Source organism: Nipponia nippon, unplaced genomic scaffold (genome assembly GCF_047370975.1).
Source record: "Nipponia nippon isolate SJK-2023a ecotype South Korea unplaced genomic scaffold, ASM4737097v1 scaffold_7, whole genome shotgun sequence".
NCBI classification, from domain to species: domain Eukaryota; kingdom Metazoa; phylum Chordata; class Aves; order Pelecaniformes; family Threskiornithidae; genus Nipponia; species Nipponia nippon.
In genome coordinates this window covers 17,209,977-17,228,759 of record NW_028262391.1, presented here as the reverse complement: position 1 = coordinate 17,228,759, position 18,783 = coordinate 17,209,977, and the positions used below count along the sequence as shown (strand labels likewise).

At 40.0% G+C, this 18,783-nt stretch overlaps 1 long non-coding RNA gene across 1 annotated transcript in view; it reads left to right on the top strand.

The window, feature by feature from the left end:
* The first annotated feature begins 1,778 nt into the window (after nt 1-1,778).
* Nucleotides 1,779-18,783, top strand: part of LOC148050843 (uncharacterized) — a 327,289-nt gene continuing 310,284 nt past the window's right edge. The window contains exon 1 of the long non-coding RNA XR_015700760.1: nt 1,779-1,894. This is a non-coding gene — a long non-coding RNA (uncharacterized LOC148050843). The remainder of the gene's footprint in view (nt 1,895-18,783) is intronic.

Sequence of the window (18,783 nt, the reverse complement as noted above, 5' to 3'; positions counted from 1 at the left end):
TTGCTAGGGTATGTGAAATGTAATGTTACACCTCGTTGTTACTTAGATGTATTCAGAAAAATATTTTTAGTAGTTTTGCCTTGTAACGAAATTCTAAAAAATTGTATCCATCTTGATTCCCACTGCCTTTTTGGGCTCCATTTCCCTATGTATAGGATACTTTGCAACAGGCTTTATTGGCTTGTGTTAGAAGTATGTCAAGGGAGATTGGGCTGTATTGCTTCAGGGTGCAGAGATAATTGATAAGATCTAGGCTAGGAAACTGTTTCCATTTTCCCATTCACCGCATATCAAGCAGGAGTTGGACCACGTGGAGAAGGTCAGATGGAAAGTAAAGAGAAAGACCAGGGATGTAGATAACATGAGGTATAAGAGCGTGGGGTTAGTTATTCTACAAAGAGACAGCCAAATCTCCTTTGTCCAGGGAAAGGAACAGAAGGCCACTCCGGAAAGAAAGGGAGTAACCTGAATAACCCAACAGATAAGACAAAAGTAAGGTGACAAAGAAGATTTCAGTTAGATAGGATAAAAATAACAGTTGGGAAAGTGAAACATAGCACAGATTCAATGTGGAAGTATGGCATTTCTGCCACTGGTACTTTTAAAGAACAAGTGAAATAAGCATCTGTCAGCAATATCAAGGAGCAGTTAATCCTTCCTTGGGGCAGGAGAATGTTTTTGGTCAAGTCCTAAAATCCCCTTCAGTACTAATTTTTCATTGACTTTATTAAGATTTTACAGGGATACTTTCAGCCCAAAGGGTATATACTAGGAAGTCCTGTGTTGTTTTGTCTGAGAATTTTTAGATGGTTTTTCTCCAGGAATAAATGGAAAATGTCACATGGGGAATGTCGGGTCAAATAAATGAATGTTGAGAACTACAGTGTTTTACAGATGTGCAGCGAGCAAGTCTGTAAAGCAGATTCCTGTGGTTGCTACAATCAATGTCAAAAACCCTATTGACTTAAGTGGTTAGAGATGCAAACCTTAAGCTACTTGGAAGATATCAGTTAATCAATTTGAATAAAATTCTCCTGCCGTGTGTGTTGAACCAAGCAATAGCTTTCTGTTCTCTTGAGAGATGACAATCTATCATGCCAATCCCCCTACCCCCACCATTTTTGGGCATTCATTTTAATAATAATAAAATTTGCCTTGAGCGAGTTATTTTGCTGTCCAGATTTTGTGAAAGATTTTCTATTCTTGCTGCTTGCCTGCTTTATCACCTTGGTGCATCCATTTACAGAAGATGTAGAAGCAATACAAAATATTCATTCATCAATTTGCTGAGGTTAAAACAATCTTTTCCCCCCTTTCCCTTCAGTTGTTTGGACTCTATACCACTGCCAGTGTAGCTCTTTGAGGGTGGCCCAAAGTGAGCTGGACCCCTTTCAGGGGGCTGGCAGAGGGCACTTCTGGGTGCCTCGGGGCACTGAGAGGAGCCTGGGACAGGTGAAGCTGGGCTGGGAGCCATCCTTGGGGTTGCCCCTGGCTGCTGCTGAGTAATGGGAATCAGGTGTGGAAGCAGAGCCCTGCCTGCCAGGGTGCAGAAAGGAGCTGAGCTTGGTTATGAGCCTCCTTCTCTCCTTTCAGCTTAACATGGCCCCTTATGTTTGGGTGCCTCTGGGCTTTTCCTGGGGAGATGCCTGCAGGGTTGCACCGGGGACAAAGGGCTGCAAGGCAGAACACAGCTGCCCGTTGATGTGATGATAGCTTTCAGGTGAAAGGGGGCCTCGTTCCCTTCCTATGGGGGGACAGGAGTTAATTGGCCCTTATGTGGCTCAGCTGCCCCACTAAAAAGAGGGAACTCTGGTGTGCGGGGTGGTGCTGTGCTGCCTGGCAGTGTGGGAGCTGGAGAGAGGGCAGAGCCATGAGGGAAAAATCGCTGTGAAAGGTAAGTGACCTCCTGCCTGAGGGCAGGGTGAAGGCACTGAGTCGTATGGCGTCTCCCCTGGTAGGGTGCTGTGGGCTGGTGGGTAACCCTGCTGTGGCCTGCCTGGGTGCCCCTGCTGTGGCCTGCCTGGGTGCTGTGAGGTAAGTGCAGAGCCTGCCCTGCAGCAAAGCCCTGGGCACTAACGAGCCTCTGAGCGGCCTCAATGGAGGGTGCCTGAGGGTGCTCTGGATGCACCCGCACCGTTGGTCTCAGCCCTCCCTAGGTATCAGCAGCCTGTGCATATGGAGCCAGTCCCGGCAGCTGCATTGGGTGTCCTGTGCTGTTTAGGTCAAATGAGTCTCAATTTATTTACTTGGCTTTTAAGGGGGGGCAAATCCAAGCTCTCAGTATATGAAATGTTGTTCTGGAGGTCTCAAAAACCCAAGTACATAGCATGCGTTCCTAGATGGACCTTAATAAATGTAGTGGGAGATTCTGTGTTGTGTGATGGGGAAATACTTAATGAGAGGAAGAGGTTAAGGGGGTAAAAAAAAATCTAATGGGGAAAAAAAATCTCTCCTCCCTGGTTTTTAGGGTTAATCTGTATTTGATCCTAGATTTGAGTGAACTAGACAGGAAAATAACATGGACTTGAAGTTTCTAAAGTTCTGAATCTTTGTGAGTAGATAGCCGTAACCCTCTAGTCTTTTCAGTGCTGTTTGTTTGTTTGTTTGTTTTTAATTTTTGACAAGTAATGGAGTACATATTGTCGGTTTTGGGGTATATCTCAAACTGTAGCATTCTCCTGACTGCTTTATCCTGCAATTCTGTGTACCAAAGAGTGGAATAATGTGTCTCACAGCACTGTAGAAAATTTATGTAACTCTGCTTCCAAAAACCAATTTCCCACAAAGCATTGTATATAATAACTCTGTGTCTCCCTTCCATTTTTTTTCATATCCTCTCCTGGTTTAAAACTAAAACATACTAGAATCTAGCTTCAAAGTTGGATTAACAGCTGCCTGTGCTCTTAATCAGTAGAATAAGCAGAGTATCTGTTGTATTATTGATCACTTAACATGTTGTTCTAGACTCCTAAATAGTTCATCTGTAACTTAAGCCTTTTATTTTTTTCCATTGGGTGCCCAATGGACCACTGCTTTCTTAAATTAGACATACTAATCTGTAGCACAATCACTGTTGTTATGGACATGTTCTTACTTTCATTGTACTATGGCATATATTGCTGCAGAGGTACATGCTGTAGGAAAACCTAAATTAAAGTCATTTCCTTAGTGCTTACAAAGCTAAGAAAGATTTATACTTTTTTATTTCTATGAATTAAGGATAAATTTAGGCTTTTAAAAACTCTAGGAAAAATACAGTCTTTTAACAAACTACTTAATTGACATTTTAAAATACAATCTACTCTTTAATATGGAAGTATTACGCTCTTTGAGGAGGCCTAAAGCTAATATTTAGGCAGTCTGCTTACTCTTTAGTGTAGCAAAAAAATAAGACAACTATAAAAGTTACATCAATTACTGGTTGTACAACAAGCAGTTTTTCCAAGCGTGGGATTGTCTTGTTTTGAACTGATCTGTTTTTATCAAAAAATGTTTTTGATGAGTAAAAATGTTCTTAAAATTAATACTTTGAGTATCTAGTTTGGAAATCCCTGGAGAAATCCAGCTGTCTTGCAGACAGTGAAAGTACTATTGATATGGGGGAAGGCAAGCTTTCTCCTGACCCTCTGTCCCACAGGAAGGGAGGACTGGAAGGGATCTTCCAAGCCCTGAAACATAATCACCTGCCGTTGTAAGCAGCCCTTACATCTGGTGCTGTTCAGATACGTGTTCATGCTACTTGATCACATGTACATCTTCCCACAGGTCCTTTGGCTATTGTTATTCGCTTCCAGATTAAACCTACTAATCTTGAATCTATTTTTGACTCTTCTCCCTTGTTGATTGTCCCCTTTCCATAGATCTTTATGGACAACAATCATCCCCTCGGTTCTGTCTTACTGGATGAAACCAGTTAGGAGTAGGCAGTTAATACTGATGAGTAGTCACTCCTAACCAGCTGCGACAAACTCCCTTTCCCAGACAACGGATGACAGACTGATGATTTGTCTGGCAGAGAATAGGGGTTGCATGGGGAGAGAGAATGGTGCTGACCATATTATCTTAGGCCAGGACTGCTTTCTTTACCTGCACCTTTCTCTAGTTTTTCAGCCTCTCCACAGTGTAGTACCTCTGGCTTGCTCTCTTTCCCCTCTGTACCCACCTTTCTTCCCAGTGGCCTACTGATGGTCCCACCAACAGCTATGCTCCAGGAGCTCAGTTCCCCCGAGCCTCCTGCTCCTCTTGGCTGTGGACAGTTCCTAGCAGAGTGTCCCAGATGGCTGCCTGGTTTGCAGAGAGGCAGGAGCAGGTGACTTTATGGCTGCTGTTTCTGTTGTTTGTGATTGAGGGAACAGGGCCAACCAAACACTTTATTTTATCCAGAGAGCGCAGTAGCCCAACAAAGTGGCTTAGTGGAACACAGCTGAAGAGCCATATGTCATGCAGGCCAGGTGCAACTCGGGGGCTTCATGCAATCTTTTGAATATAGTTCATCCTCAAAGATTGCAAATTCTCTGCTGAGATCTGCCTGACTAATGCCAGACAGGAGCTTGTTGCGCACCACTGGGGCTGGAACCCTGAGCACAGCTATTCCAAAGCCTTGTGCTCTCACTCTTCTAGGTGGAAACCTTTTTGCTCAGTATATCTGTTATCTCTCAAGCTAGCCACATAAACTTTATGTGAGCAGTTTGAATAGGAGTAATCTTTTTTTTTTTTTTTTTTAGCAGTTATGTCATGGATGCCAGCTCCCCTTGTTTTGTATGACTATGTGTACATGTCTCTTAAATCTTGCTATGATCAGAAGGAAGCTAATTGTATTTGTAAGTCTTACTGATAGCTGGAAGAGTATAAGAGTATTTGAAGCTATTTGCCCACCCTTTCTTGGTCGAGATAACATGTACCAAGACTGGGAGCTTCAACAAATATTTGGTTACACTGCAGCATTATGATATTATCCACTGAAAACTTTTGTTTTGGTGTTGCAACTTTTAAAAACTATTGCCCATAGTTTTAAAAAAGGGGCTACAGTGGATGGGTTAGAAATGACATATAGCTGAAAGGCCAATGTTTTCTTGGTGCTGCTTGGTAATATCCTAAACTTGTCTGCCTAGGTTAGACTTATGTTTAGTTAGTTTCCTCAGCAATGTTTGGCTTTCAGGAATTGTATTTGCTTATCAGATCACTTTATTTAATATGTGACCATTCTAAAGGGGGTTTTGTGCAGTGTTATTCCTTTTGGAGATTATTAATCATGTTTGATAACTTAAGAGTGGCTATCATCAATGATCATGCAAGCACTGCATATAAAACAGACCTAGATTTTAGTTGATCATGTTTATTTTACTTTGGGGGGAGCAGGGGGCACCCCAGCAAGGTATTTGGAAAGGTGTATTTATATCAGTTGGACCATTAAATGAAAATCAATTGAACAGGTAAAACCAGTTCAATGAAAACCTGAAGGAATCTGATAACTATATTTCTCTGTATGTGTGTGCATAAACACATATTGCACTCCTTAGTTCCAAAGAGTGTAATAGAAGCTAAATAATAACTCAGTTTTATTGCCAGATACTTCTGGAGTGGGGAAAACAGTCTGAGGACAGCTGAGGTTCTTTTAGTAGGAAGAGTAAGAGAGATACTTGGCGACCTCAGAAATTTGCAGTGGGTCTTGAGATGAAAGCATATTTTGGATCTATGAGGGACTCCTAGCTGTTACAGCATGACAGTTATTACTTGCTTAGTAATATTTATTACTAAGCATTTATGTTTATTGCCTAGGAAACTTTAAAGGCAATTTTTATATATCATTGCAACTAGAAGGAAAATACAAACATTTCCAGGTCCCAGACTTGATTCATTTTTTAGTATGTCTCCTTATGATATGGGCTATATATTTTGTTACAGAGCAATACAGTGGTGTATAGCTAGTTTAAAACAGATATGTCTGTCTAAGAACTGAGTATGTAGAAGAGTTCAGATATAATTGTTGGCTCTGTGCAGGGCATCCCTATGTGGAAGCAATATCCTCCCTCCATTGCACCTTCTGGTGATGCCGTGGCTGTGCAGCCCTCTGCCTTTCCTCACACTCCACGTTTCTCTTTGCTGAGCTTGCTCAAATGTGTTTCACTTAAAATTTATTGCTAACTTCAGGGCTGCACTTTAGTCCTTTGTCAAAGACCTCAGGTTTGTTAGTCTTATTGGTCTGTTACCATGGCCCTTCCTTCATTTATATTCCATTGTGAAAGATGCCCTGGTTCATACTGAAGCTTACAAACTACATTTTCAGTTAAATGGTATTCTGCAGGACTTGCACGTATATTTTTGCTAAACTAATTTTCTTTTGGGTTCATTGATCTCTTTAATGAAAGTCTAAGCATTTTTATGAGCCAAAACCTCATTACGCTATACAGAGGCTGTACTTTAAACCTATCTGTTCTGTTATTGTACATTTTAATAAAACTTTATTAGATTTCTCTTCTGACGAAAGACAGCAGGAAATGTTTCCTTCATTAGAAAACTTGAGGTGCTGGGAAACTTAATGTTGCGTTCTTGTTTTCAGATTAATTATGGGTTTTGTTATACCTAGTTAATGGATCCTTTCTATGAAAGGAATTCAATTTAAATTATCCCATAGAAGATAACTGTATTCACATCAAGATTACCTTTACACATCTGATCATGTAGCTTCTTTTCAATGAATAATAATTTTTTTCAGTCTTGGATTTATTAAGTTTTTCCTGTTGTAAATGGGTATGATACACATTTTACAACAAGGTATTTTATATAAATTCTGCTTCTACCAGTGACACTTCACTTTACTACAGCAGCAGATGCAAATCTACTGCAAATGTAAATCTACTGGAATGTATTTTTCCCTTCTTTTAGTGAAGAAGACTACTTTTTTTTTTTTTAAGTGGTTTCCTGTGCAATGTGGGGTACAGTAATCTGTACAGCTATTAGGTTGTCTGAATAGGATGAAATGAAATTCCTATTTCATAGGAATGAAAGCATTTTTATGTAACTTAATTTTGTAAAATCCTGAGTAGCATCTGGAGGGAAGAGAATGATGGGGAATTAAAAACTCCGGGGATTACCTCAATATGTTGAATCTACTCCAGTATCTTATTTTTCTTCTATGACTACTGCACATATGTTTGGGCTGCTACTGAGAGCAGGAGAACATGCTTAACTGAAAGCTACAAGAAGGGTTTTTTGTGTAGATATAAGCCACTTTTTCCTCTTTCTTATGTTACAGCCACATCTTATTGATGTCCTGGCTTAAGTAAGAGAGATTAAAAATTGCTTGCATTTTCTTTCCCTGCTGCCACCACTCTGCAAGGTTATAATCAAGAAAGATTTCTACATCCCATTTTATCTCTGCCTGAATTATTCCTATATTCCTAATGCTATTTTTTTTAAACGAGGAAAATATGAAAAACCCCCTGCTTTTAACCCCAACAGGTATTCAACATGAAACACTTGGCATATTGTTCCCTTAAAGAGGGAAACTAGTGATAAGATTGCCTTTCACTAACACAGACTTATTTATCTTAGATTTATTTATTTATTTATTAAGCAATTTGCACAAAGCCCTAAGCACAAGCAAGATCCAAATGTATGTTTTTGAGCTGGTACTCCTAATTGTATCTTTTAATAACTATTATTCCCCTATTTCTTAGCTAGTGCTGAACACAAAAGCTTCTTCCTTTGCTTCCTTTCAGAGTCAGGCTGTAAGTTGGACCAGTCCAGGCTTTTTTGGCTTCCTCTCCAGCTTACATCTCCATTCAAACAACCCCAAACCTTAGGGCCCAGCTGAAAAGGTCATGGCTCTCGGTGACCTGTACTTTGTTATTCAGAAAAAAATATGTCTTCCAAGAAGAGCAGGAGGATACAAGCTCAACCAATTTCTAAAACAATGTCCAGTGATGTGAACATACTCAGAGCCTACGTGGCAAGTTAACCTTGGGCTGCAGCCAGACCCCTAGCCAGCTGTTTCTCACACTGTTTGTCCCCTTAGGTCCTCACTGGCGTTTCACCCTTCATACACTTCCCCAGAGGTGCCAGCAGTGTCGCCTCTGGGCTCAGCCCTGCCCTGCGGTGGGGCCGTTGGAACTGGCCATGCCTGGTGCAGGGCAGCCCGGGCCTCTCCTCATGGAGGCCCCTGCAGCTGCCACTGCCAACACTGGGCAGGGCCACCCCGCCACTCACAGTGCTCACCACTCGGTAGTCAGTCTTTATTGATAAAGTGCTATTGTATATTTGAATATCAAAGTTATCCCAGCAACAGCAGCTTCTTCATTGCTGTTGGTGTCTTACTGATCCGAGAGCCCCACAGCTGAATAACGGGGGTGGGCAGAGCGGGACATGGCTCCCCAGTGCTGGTGGCACTGTGCAGGTGCTCCGGGACTTAGGAGAGGTGGTGGCACGCCATCTCCCAGCAGGGAAAGGAGTTGAAAGGAGATAGGAAATCTACAGGTAGAGCCAGTTTCTGCTTTTTGGTGAGTGTGCCTCAGCCCTGCATAGCAGTAAATAGCTGTAACACAAGGGAACATGGGCCTTATCTCAAATATTGTGAAAGAAGGAACAAACAACACTCTGTACAGCAGCAATGCTGATGTTTATCCTACTAGGGCTTTTTGTCTCCTGGATGATGGTGTCTAGAGTTGCTCTTTTTCATGCACAGAGTCATTTTCAACCTGAAGCTTTAAAATTTTAGTTAGGTATAGGTGTGCCCGGCAGCCAGCTGCCATGGATCGCATCCCTTAGATTTCATTAGCTCTTCTCTTTTTAGTAGGAGGGTTTTAAATCCTGCAGGATAAAGAAGGGAGTGTTTGGTAGGAAAAACTTTCCAAGGCTTCTGAAGGCTCTCGGGTTCAGAGGCTGCCTGGGGATTGGGCCTTGTTCTGGTTAGTTTTGGGTTTAGTATTTAATCTCTTAAAAGTCTTTGATAGTTGCTAATGTTCAAGCTGGTGGCTATGTATGGAATATATGCTAAAGCACTAATCTGTATAAGGTGGTGTTGAATTATGTACTTCTAAAATAAATGTCCATTTAGAGCGACCTACTTCTGACACACTTCATCTAATGTAAGGAGCATCTTCTTTCTTTCCAGTAAGCAGGTCACTTTGAGGTGCTCCTAATGACAGCAATAAATAATTTATGAATATAAAGCAGTTTGTTTTTCAGCTGGGACTTTGACCTGGAAATACACAGAGATAGTGGACTGGTTCAGGTTCCAGGATAAATGCTTCCAGGAAGTGATTTACTTTTGACCTCCCCAGAACACTTCAGGTTTTGGCTCCTGACAGACATTCTATCACAGGTAAGGAAGTGTCATTGATGCGAATACCCTAGATGTTGTACTGAATGATAAACAATAATAATTTGTCACACAATGTGTGTAATGACTGGCTATTCGCTTCCAAAGGACCACTATACATGCTAGTCAGTGAGTCAGCCCAAGTGCCCTGACCTCAGAGGCTTTCGCCTCTGGAAAGATGCATTAAAATGTATACTCTGGCTTATTAAGCGGAGAGAATGACATAAGTACAGCCAGGTCCGTATCACTGACATGACTTAATTTAACTGGTGAAAACTGACTGTTCCCTCCTAATTGCTACAAAATAGCCCTACACAAAGTAAAGCAATAGGAATGTTGTTAGTATATAGTAGGGAATTATTCAGTAGCATTGTCTTCCTAATAATGTGTCTGGAATAACTTCAGTTATACCAAATGTGTTTATATTATTATTTTGGATTTTAATGATCAAACTTTGTGCTATATTTGCTGCTAGGGCTTCTTGATATAAAAAGAATACAAGGGCTCTTGGCTGCAGGTCATCAAGCAAACCATTTGCTTCCCTCTAAGCAGGATGCCCAATGGGAATGTGTGATAGCATGAGGCATCTCCAACTCATCCCAACCCCCCTTGGCGCTCTTCTAGCTGCAAACAGGTCATGTTTTCCAGACTAAGAAATGCTCTGAGTTTGTGCCTGGTCTACCCTAAAAGTTCTGTGAAAGCTCTTGTCAGTGGTCTGAATTGGTCTGAAACTTTGATTTATTTTTTTGTAGTCAACACTTAGATATCTGTTTTTATTTATCCAAGTTGCTTTAACCTAAAAAGTATGCTTGTACTTTGTCATGTTTGGCTAGCCTGGGGTATTTTTTTGGTGGTCTCATACATGCAATAGTGCACCTCTGTTGTAATCAAGCAGCACAACTCAGGCATGCAATTTTCTGCTTAGTGTTTTCTTACTCAGTGAAAAGGTTCATGCAACAGGCCCCCTACTCAAACCTGAACATATCTTTTAATCAGGTAGAAAACTTTGAGTACTACTGTGAGAGCTGTAGTGTAGGTCTGAGGTTTGGATCAGAGCTCTGATCCAAATGAAGTGATGTGGCATCCAGAGCTGGAGCCACTGTTTTTGCACCCTGTGGCACCCAGAAACCTGTAAAAGCACAGATTTGTTGGGCTTTTTCTGTTGGGAAGTTGATAGGAACTGGGTCTGGAAAAAGCTACCTCTTTCAAAGGCTCCTGCTGACTTCTGGCTCAGTAGGATCCTTAGTGTTGCAGTAGCAAAGCTTTTTCTCCTTAGATGTCAAGAATTGTCTGCCCTCTTGGTTCAGCTTTAATTTGCAATAAGAGAAACATTGGGCACAGGCTTGATATGCTTGTTCCCATACTAAGACAAAAAGTGGTGGGATTTCTTCCAGCTGCTATATTTGGGAAATTATTTTTACTCAGTTCTTGTTTAAACAAGTCCATTTACCCTTTATTTTTACTACCACTTTACTCATAGTTATATTTCCAAACACTGCAAATGCTTGACAATTAGTGTCTAATTAGAAAAAAAACTAAGAAGTTCTGCAGTTTTGGATCTCTTCTAGACTTGTTCTGCTGCCTAGTCCAAAAGCTTATTGAAATGCCTGTGGTGAAATAATATTGCAGCGAGCATCAGAGGCATAGTTCTTGACCCTATTTTCACTCGTCAATAGCTCTTGATACTGTTCAATATTCTGTATGAATGAGAATAAGCTTGTGAAGTCTTGCAGGCTAGATGGGTTAATGGATCAATATTGACCTTTACCGTTACAACTGCAATTAAAGCTGCATATGAACTGAAATGAAGGTAGCAGTTTCAGCACAAATGGAGAGGGTGGGGGGGTTGCAGGAAGATGTTTTAATCTAAAAGTATTTTATGTCATTTTAGATGTCTCTGAAAATGTCACAGGATTGGAAATAAAGACATATGGAGAATGATATAAGGACGTGGATAGCTTTAAACCAAGACTATGTTGTGTGTTTGTGGGGGGGTGTGTGTGTGTGTTTTGGTTGCGTGTTTTGTTCCCCCCACCCTTGACAGTACAAAATCTCTTTGCAGTGAGTTTAAGCTATCTTCATTAAAAACCTGCTATTAATTCAGCTGGTATTAGTTTTTAGTCACTTGATTTCTCTCGCTGCATTTGCTGCGTGGTTTGGATGAAGAAATGACATTTAGCTTAAGGAGATCTCACAAACAGTGGGTAGACTGGGTTAACAGCATAGCACTGTTTGTGGGCCATGGCATTGTGAAGCCAGAACGAGCTCGTTCCCTGCCAGTGTGCATCCTTCAGAAGGAGGCTTCACCAGCCAGCGTGATAGCCTTTGAACACCCTTTGGCTATGCTTTCACATCTTGTGTGACCACCTATGTCAAATGCTAAAAGTAGCCTGGCACTTCCAAGTCATGATGAGCGAGCCTGTGTCTTCAGCAGGTAGGAAATGTGCTCGTTAAAGTATAACCTCTGGGGCAGCTGGAAAATGGAGGATCCCAGCATCATCGGGGCTGAATTTTTTGATGTGCTTAATATTCTGATTTAAGCTCATGTCTATGCCATCTATTGTTTTGGTGTTTGTTTTTTTTTTTTTTGGGGGGGGGGAGGTAGCAGTATGTATGGGGGGAGGAAATCAGTTTCACACACTTTGTATTGATACAGCATGAAAATGAGAACCCAGAACAACAAAAAAAAAAGGGTGGGGTGGGTGGAAGTGCTCAAGGATAGTCAATCCACTTCAGAATACTTTCTGTTTTCAGAGGAATAAATATAAAAAAAAAAAAAAAAATCACTCTTCCACTGTCTACTAAATCCCCAACTCCACATTTAAATGGGAATGTATGTTTGTGGGTGGCTTTAACTCTAGTCATCTTTACCTGCTATTCTTATGTCTATGTTTTATTGTGAAATATAGAAGTATGAGAGGGTTTACTTTAAGAAGCAAAAGGAGATGCCAAATAGCTGAAATCTCTTATAATTTTGGCCAGCTTTGGTTATAAACTCAAGAAGGCTATGTTTACAACTAAAGAAAGGGAAAGAGAAATACTCATTAATTCCCCCATCTTGTCCTGGCAAAGTATTAGTGGTAGAAAGGATAAACTGAAATGGGAAAATGAGAATGAAAAACTTTAAAGGAAATTTAAAAGTAGCTAGAGGATATTAAGGGAATGGATTGAGAACAACACAATTTCATCATCGAATAGTGCCAGATTTTGCTGGGAGAACTACTGCTGGCAGTGAAGTATAAGTTTTTAATTTGTCCACAGATATTTGTATGTGTGGAAACAAAGTAAAGAAAACATGCTTTCCAGGTCAGACTACATAGTATTCCCTTCTGGAAAAAAAAATCCTTTTTGACCAAGACTGGAAATGAATGGGATCCTACAGATACCTGTCTTGTGTCTGGCACTCCTGCCAGCTGGATGGCCAACCCCCTGCTGCAAAGCAGCAAGAAGAAAGGCGAAAGGGCCATGGGGCATTGATCTTCTTGGATGGGTTTAAGTGCAGGATGCTCCCCAATGTATCTGGGAGGAACAAGTAGTATTGATCTGTTCTGTGGGAATGCTAAACTTGCACTGAACAGAAAAATCTCATTAAAACTCCCCCAGATGCCCTTTTCTGCTATTGTTGGGTTTTTAAACATTTTCTGTGCAACAGTTTTCTTTAGATTAAATGGCCTCAAGTGTAACAGGATCAATGCAGCTATCTCGAGACTTACTTTTGGTAAATAAAAATAATTGTAACACAGCAAATAAAACCTATTTGTTATGTTATCTAGTGAAAAGCAGGGCAGAATCTTTAATTTGTTCTGAAGCATTGAAAATCTATAATGCTAGCTCTTTGGGTGATTGTTCTCTCCCTCCTGTGCTGGAGCATGTTCTCAATGTGGCAAAAAATCTTGCCAATCAAAGATGCTTCACTTTTTTTTTTTTTTTAAAGCTAATTCATATGTTTGAAAGTAACTACAGTTGAAGTGGAACTGTAACCTCTATTTAAACTAATCTGGATCACATCCTCTCTTTTGTTTCCTTGAATTATTATAGAAGTTCTCATATAAACCATGTATACTTTATGATGTCTTTAGACTGCTGCAAGTAACATTAAAAAAATGTAATAGTTATTGTCTCCTTCCCTTTTTAGTTTCCATATATACTCGTTTATCTATTTCTCAGTAGATATCTAAGTGTGATTTAGTCTTAGATGTTGGTTAATGGTTTGGTCCTAGAATGTTTCGGAAAATGAAAGTTCAGATTGAGTTAGATGATATATCACACAAGTAGTAGCTTCTGGTTGCGCTGCTTTTTATCTGAAGAGCTCAAAGTGCTTTGGAAATGTGTTATTTATTATGTATTTGTAGTATTGTGTATGGAGCTTTATGAAACTCATGGCCTGTAAACCCACGTATACAGGCAAGTCCTATGTATGGAAGACTATTCAGAAGGAAATCCTCGACGCTCCTGTACTTAAGTTGTGTGGGCGAAGCTCACTCTGAGCAGAAGCTGTCTGACAGAACTGGCTTTGGACTAAGTTCAACAGTGGTAGGCAGTGCCAAGCAACTTGCATCACTTCAATTTACCTTTTTGTTCCTCAGTTTGCCTGGTATGCAAACAGACCTGTACAAATGTAATCTGCCAAACTTTGCTTCTCCTTTTGAGTTAAAGCATTAGTAGTGATTCAGCATCCAGAAAAAGGGTAGTTTGATTCCAGCGCTAGTACAACAACAGAGGACCTGGTCTTCAGTGAACCATCACATCTGAAAAAAAGGAATAAGGAAAGATTAAGGCGCTCTTATTTGATCTAGTTTCATTTTTCTGTGAATACGACAAGTTTCTAGTAGTGTAATCCCTTAGACCATCATTTTTACTTGACAGCAGCTAATTGCTCACATTTTTGTCAACTTTCTGACCTTTAAATGGTGCCACTTTTGACAGCACTCGAAAATAGTGACTGCTTCTAGAGAAAGCAAGAAGAAACAAGGCATGCATTTCCACTTTAATTAGGATTTGTAGTGCATTAATGACAATCATGTTGTCAGAAAACTTTACACACTTGTAAGGCTGTCGTGATGGGCAGTCGTTATTCCTTGTCATCTTCCTTTCTTTTTTCTATCCATAAAAGTGAAGAGTGTCCCCAAGGGTAATGTGACTTGGTGCACAGTGCAGAGATGTGTTTTAAATAGAATGCTGCTAGTGACATGAGGGGCAAATCACTGTATAATGTACTGCCAGACTGCGTATAGAGAGAAATCAATGGGGAAAGAAGGCTATGTGACAAGCCCCACATAGTATACTTCTGTAAGTCGCGTGCTATGTCTAAGCATCTCCTGCTCTGCGTGGGTAATGCCTGACTTGCTAGATAATCTGGACAAACAACTCCTGAAGGCAGGAGAGAGCCACATGCTTTGTGTTTCGGTACTAGATTCTGTCTGAAAGACCTGAGTGCACACAGTAGGGCCAACTCTGACCTATGCTGTAGGTCTGGCCTTACCACAGAGTGACAGCTCATGGAGTTGAGATGTGGGTCTTGCATCCTGCCCCGTCCCAACCAAGGAAGCAGGTTGGAGCTGATGATTGCTTTTGCTGTTTCACAGACCTCCTCACATGGTGGGCCTATATCTCTGTTGTGGGACTACATGGGTACTTGTCACATCTTGGGGTGGAAAAGCTGCAGGGGAAAATGGTGGTGAGGTTGTAGCTGCCACCAGAATAATTCACCAAGTTTGTAGTTAGCTCTTTGGTGTTGTCACTAGGAAAAGACAGCCCCTGGGAACAGGCTGTGAAGCATGTTAATCACTTGGTTTCCCCTTAATTAGTGTAATGCTTGTCTATAATTTTAGATTTAAACATGTACACACACCTTTCATGTCTGTCTTTTCTGGTTCGTGGATTGAAGCCACAGTACCTAGTAAACTACTCTTACAGGGTTGTCTCTACTGTACTTGTACAGAGGACTGTACAAGTTTTCTGAGACCAGTCATCATTTCTTTGAAAGAAGCTTTATTTAAAGTTAAGATAACTGAGGAAAAATGAAATACACAGGAAAGTGTAAGTGCATGTTTCAAGATATCATAAACTTGACTTTTCTCTTAAGACTCTTACCAGCTGGTTATTGAAAAAGTAGAATATAAAGAATAAATTTTGGCTGTGGTTTTGGCTGGGATTTTTTTTAGCAAAGATTCTTTTCTGACCCACTTTAGGAGCAGTTTGTCCTGTGTCTGTCTTACGCTCCCTTTTAATATTTAGTTGTGTTCATCTTATGTGAAGCAGGGTTCTTGCGATTCCTGGAACTACTTACTATCCTTATTCTATACAGATGTTTGTTTCAAAAAGTTATAATTAGCTGAACTCTTTATTGTCGAAGTAGATGAATCAAGTCACTGAGCTCTGGTATTATATTCAGAAAAAACTTTGCACTAGATGGGTAAACCTGAATCAGTGAGTGCGTGACTTCTGAACTGCTCAAAGAAAGGTTTACTTTCTTAAAATTTCATTCACTCTCTGTTTTCCCTGGCTTAAGTATATAAATACTAATATTTGTAGACTTTTGAATAGTCACTGTATAGTGATAAACTTAACAGTACAGAGAAGCAGTAAAATGACACTGCTAATGTCACAAACATTCAACCTTCATAATAGCAAAACCAAGACCCTTCTAGGAGAGAGGGACGCTGCTGCTTTAGGCATGCTTTTGGTACAAGTAACGTGGATTCTTCTGGCTGTGTTCTGAGTTTTCTCTTGTCTATTTTTTTATAGAAAGTAAAGGTCTGACCCTTCAATTAGAGATAAATGTGCCCTTTCCACTTTTCAGAGACATGTAAAAGAATGAAAAGTGCCATATTTGATCTTGAGTTTTGCTGGGGTTTGTTGTTTAAATAGCTAACATATTTTTAACTTTAAAATATACTTACATAAATGAAAGATCCCAAATAAAAAGTGTCAGGATTTCATTGGTTTGTTATAAATCCTGAAAATAAGTTCTTTAGTTACAAACCACAAATATTTTTAGAGCAGTGCACATATTTATAATACATCTCCTAGTAAAATAATGACTATAATTGGAGCATGAAATTTTAATAAATTTTCTTTTTCACGCTGTTCTGCACCTTCTGATAAAATTCTCTGAGAAACATCCTGTAGCTGGATGGCTCAGTCTAACTTTATTGACTAAGGTCTCACAAAGGCACTATTTCCTAATTCTTGTTTGTGTACGTTAGAATTTAGACCTGCAAGGGGAACATGCAGAAGTTAACCTTGAAGATACAATATTGAATTTTTATTTCTTAATGAGTTCTAATATGCTAGTCTAAGTACTTGTACAACCTGAATAGGATGAGTTGATTGTTTCATTTTGATGAACACTTAGGGAAAAATGCATTGCCCCCTCCCCTGCCCACAGCTCTGTGGGGGTTTGCTGCTTATTTTCTTTTGCTAGCTATGTGTGTGACCTTTAATGTGAATGAAAAGAATGAGAATACTCATTACCAAAAGAAGCCTGATAAGTTTATGTATAATTTAAAAACACTAAAAAAACTCTCTTATTTAAAAAAAAAAACCTGCTGAGAGCTATATGCAAGTAGCAATTCTCACTTTTCATGCAGAATTCTGTAAAAGGCTGTTAACAGCATCACATGTCTGTAGACAAATACTTTTCCTGTTTTTCGTGGGAGACAAAAGAAATATTGGAAATACTGAGCTGAATGTGATGTATTTTTCAGGAAAAGTATGTTGATCTGTTGGCATTGCCATGGTCTGCTCTGGCGAAAGTATGACCTGTTTTGGAGCTGCAAGCTATTTATGCTAGGCCCAATGTGCCTTTCAAGAGTGTGGGCAGCAGTTCTATTTTGTGTAAAAGCAGCATGCCTGGCTTGAATTACAGAGAAAATGACTTGCTTTAAAAATAATAATGCCCAGAACTATGACTGAAGACTCTAGAACAGGGAAACATTTAGCTGTCTCTCACAGTGTAGTTCACTGAGATTTAGACACAGTTTATATACTGCTGAATCAGGGCCTCACTTATTTTTCAGGCTTGTAGGTTTGTGGTTTTTTTTATTTAAGTAGGTTTCAGAAATGTATTTTCAGTTAAAGATGATAGTAATAGGGCACACCATGAGAAAAAACAGACTTCAGTTCTGTTTTTGAGATGCTTTCACCAGTTCCAGTCTCTCTCTGCATGGGGCCAGAATCCTGCAGTGCAGATGTTTGCCCAATCTGTTGCTTGCATCTTTTTTTAGATACTGCTTTCCAGGATGCAGTCCCCTGTTCTGAATTCCTTTACCAAATGTCTGACCTTGTGTTTGTGAATAGCTTTGACTTGCCAGCTAAGCTGGTTTGCTTTTATGGTTATCCTACCCCTCTCAATATTTACTACTACTCCAGTTGCTCAGTCATCTATTCATTTTATCAGTACTGACTTTCCTATTTATTTCCAGCTCATTGTTTTTTGTTGCCCTTTTTTTTTTAAAAAAAAAAAAAAACCTCTAACAAAAAACTGATCTGGAGAAAGAATTGCCTGTAAAATTTGCAGATTATGTGTGTTGGAGACATAATAACAGGCATTGAAGGTGGAGCACCTGTGCAGATCCATCTAGCTAGATTTGAGGTTTGCATCAAGGAAAATGCTTATCTTCTGACTAGTAATTTCTCTCTCTGTGAACTCTGCTCTTGCTCAGTGGTGGCAGGAAAGGACGAAACCTCCATTCATGTGCAAGAGAAATGGTTTAATTTATTCCTGAGCACACGATTCCTTGTAGTCTCCTGCTGTAGTCCAGCAAAATCACAGCATATCAGTCAAAGGACACCTGCTGAATATTTACTACCAAAGGTTATCTGTATCTGGGAGATATCAGATGTGTACTTTCTTATCTTAGAGGGTCATGGACTTGATAGTTGCTTGTTCTGGTGTTTGCAATGCAAGAGGAATGAGTTCCTGTAAATAATGACAGGACTGAAAAGTTCTTAAAACCTTAACTGCTTCAGTGCCTTAAGGATGTAAAGAATGTGCCCAATAAAAGTTACCCCACTATGACCCCTTAGTTTCACTGTATTTTCTTGCTTTCTTCTGGAATGTTTCTTGCCTAATAAAATCTCCCTGCTTACAAGGGATTACTCTTGTAAAGGCCTATGCTACAGGCACTCAAATACAGAATAATGTTTTTATTTTTCATCCCTTTCTGCAAGGAAAGGGTGGAAAACATGTAATTTTTTTTCTTGTGAGAGTGATTCTTTGTGACCCAGTGAATCATCCTTTGCATTTTTCTCCCTCCTTCCTTCCTTTATTCTAGGAAAATTTTCCATAATTGTAAAGTCCTTGGTGGCTGTAATCAATATATCATCTTTATTTCAGCAGGCAGTACTCAAAGTCATTAGGAATTCTGGGCCATAATTAAAGTCAGCAGAGAGCTCTAATAGGTGTGAGACATCCATTGCCTTTCTTGTCTAAGGATGGTATGTTTCAAAAACTGAATTGT